The following is a 2,863-nucleotide window of genomic DNA, read 5'->3' as shown; positions in this document are numbered from 1 at the left end:
AACACAAGTTTTGTGTCACCTTCCAATGTCAGCTTCCAATTTACTAATACTGACTAAAACAAAGAAATAATAGAAATAATTTCCAAAAAGAAACCTTACATGTGATTTCATACTCTTTTTAGAATACTTTGAAGGAAAAATATATTGTCTTTTTGATTTTACCTTTGTGTTTGAGGACTGGTACAATTGTAAATACAAGCAATTGTTAAGTAGCTAATAGTCAAGCCAAGAGCTTGTATAAGTCTTGATGATGATGATGATTATCATTATTATCATTATTATTATTTAATTGATGAACTGTTTTTAAGGTATACTGCAATCACCTTTAAAGAGTACTGTACACACAAAAGAAAAAACAAGTTTGTTCCAAATGAAGAGTGGATATGTGTGGTGTACAGTGTGGCCGGAACTCACCTGACCTGGCACTGCAGAACGTGGCACTGGACTGGAATGTTTTGGTCTGTGTATGTGCAGGTACAGTTTTCCAACATACCTTGAATTGTAAAGATTCCACTTTCAGTGGTGAGATTCCTGTTTCCATTGGGGCAAAATTTCCACACAGAAAAAGAGGACATCGCCTGAGGCACTCCAGATGTGTGATGTCCCTTATTCAGCAGATCAGATGAGCAGGTGCTGAAATGTTGGCTCTTCAAGCAGTCCCAGTAGAGTTATTACAGAAAAATGTGTGTGTTTACTACAAAATAAAAGCAAATTTGCAACACTAAAAAGAACCCACAACCAAGATATTCTAATTTGTGTATATCACAATGCAATTTTTCTGCAATTTATCCAGTTAGACAATACATTTGGTGCAATTCACAAAATGACTTTTCAAATCCACTTCTAATGTTTGCATGATACACTTTCATGGTGAAACTCTTCCACCTTAGCATTTTTAATCTCTATCTATCTATCTATCTATCTATCTATCTATCTATCTCTATCTCACATATAGAATTAGGATTATTTTTGTATTTTCTTTATTTTTAGGTATTCTTGGGTTTTATAGTCAATATTTTTCCAGTATTTGTCTAATCAGTAATGTATGGTATTGAATAGTGTCTCTGGAAGTAGAAGCCTAAACAAAATTCCTCACTTGATTTGAAAGGCAAGCTTTCTTTCTGAATTCTAGCACTGCTGTATTTAATGTAGTTTCTTGTCTTTTTGTATGTTCTTATCAGGACTGCTGTCTTAAATCTTAGATTTCAAAGTTAGCAGTATAGAGTATGATATCCTTCCTGTAACTAGAATTGTATAGAGGAACAGAAATATGTCTGTATGAATTAACATGCAGATCAAGGCCTTGGGGGTGTGGGGAAGCACTAGACCTCCTGATATCAAGAAAGACTAACAATTAAACCCTAGGTCAGAATCTGTAATAGTGCCAATGCAAAACTAGAAAAGAATTACAATATTAACAAGTAGCAGTGCTAAAAGCAGGGGCTTTGCTAGAGTTCATTATTAGCAAGAAAGGAGAAATGAATAGTACATTCTGGACCTCCTAAACTGACAAAATTAGGACATAAATTATATTTACTTTTGAAACAATGTATTACACCACTTTCATATCTATCCCCAAATATGAAATGAAAAAGTTTTAATATTTAAGAAATAGAAATTTTTAAATCATGTTCTCTGAAAAATATGTAATTATTACAAGTATTATTGAGTACTGCATTTGAGAACTATGTGGAAAACATTTCTCGCTTTCTTATTCAGTTTTTTTTAATGGATTTCAACAGTACTTAGACATACTTGAAGTGAGTGTGGACCAGGTCTTACTGTTTCCTTTTGTCATCAAGCAATTTTCCTTCCTTGTTTCCTCAAGGCTTTCACAGATCAACAGAGGATCAAAAAATCCCTAAATGTGATAGAAAGTTTTTGGAAAAATTGTAAAAATTGACAAAGCACTCAGAGGGAATTATATTGTCTGAAGAAGCTGTTTAACCTGTTCAGGCTAACACATCTGCCATTAAAATATCCTTGCAAACCATTCTTTCCACGCTGTGGTGTGTGCTGAAGGAGGCACAGTGACATGCAGTGCAGCTGCTGTGGCGTGTGCCAGAGTTTAGGCTGAGCTGAGCAAGGCTTGGAAGCCGTCTTTAGCATCATCCAAAGCACGTGCTCTGCCTTTTTACCTGAAAATCTGATGCTATCACATAAAACAAAATACCTCCTCTCAACAAGCACTGTTTTGTTCTCCACTTGAATTATGCTGATTTTAATTACCAGTTAAGAATGTTAAAACCCAGATTGCTTTCTGACCCTCTGTATGCTGAATTGTTGGGAAATATTTTGTTTGGTTGTAGCACTGTTTGGCACCAATTTTATTCTTTGCAATTGTGTGCCATTACAAAGTACATCTTCTTCCATTTTCTGCTGTTCTGACATCATCAAATTCTAGTCACTACCCTGTTCTACAGTGCTCTTGTTGCTAAGAGCCTCGACTCACAAAGCAAAAGGAAATATGTGCATGTGAAGAAAAGAATCTGGTATTATTTAAGATTCCTCCTGCTGTTTGTGATGTGCTTCATGTCAGAAATTAAGGAACCAAGAAGTTTTCTAAATCTCAGAGCTCTCTGGCTTAAGCCTTTGGGAATGAAATGCTTTCTCTAGACCTTTCTGGTTTACAGATCCTAAAGATGCACCCAGTTACAGCTTTGTTTACTAAAGAGCCAAAGACACATTTAACAAAGCTGCAGTACTGCCTTCATTATACTCCTTTGTGCAGGCACATCAGAGGGAAGAAAATGCATGGAGGAATGTGAGGTAGACAGTGAAGGAATCCAGGGGACGGTAACTGTGGGGAGGAAGAAAATAAAGTGACAGAAAAGGAAAAGGTGCTAGGAAAATAGATTATAAA

General features: G+C 35.7%; 1 protein-coding gene across 1 annotated transcript in view; it reads left to right on the top strand.

Moving 5' to 3' along the window:
* The first annotated feature begins 311 nt into the window (after nt 1-311).
* TMEM56 (transmembrane protein 56) overlaps nt 312-2,863 on the top strand; it is a 34,763-nt gene continuing 32,211 nt past the window's right edge. The window contains exon 1 of the mRNA XM_017729858.1: nt 312-474. The gene's annotated coding sequence lies outside the window, so the exon portion shown is untranslated. The remainder of the gene's footprint in view (nt 475-2,863) is intronic.

The sequence above is a fragment of the Corvus brachyrhynchos genome, unplaced genomic scaffold, assembly GCF_000691975.1.
Source record: "Corvus brachyrhynchos isolate BGI_N302 unplaced genomic scaffold, ASM69197v1 scaffold101, whole genome shotgun sequence".
In the NCBI taxonomy this organism is placed as follows: Eukaryota; Metazoa; Chordata; class Aves; order Passeriformes; family Corvidae; genus Corvus; species Corvus brachyrhynchos.
The sequence above is the reverse complement of the archived record's forward strand: the minus strand, read 5'-3'. Positions and strand labels throughout refer to the sequence as shown.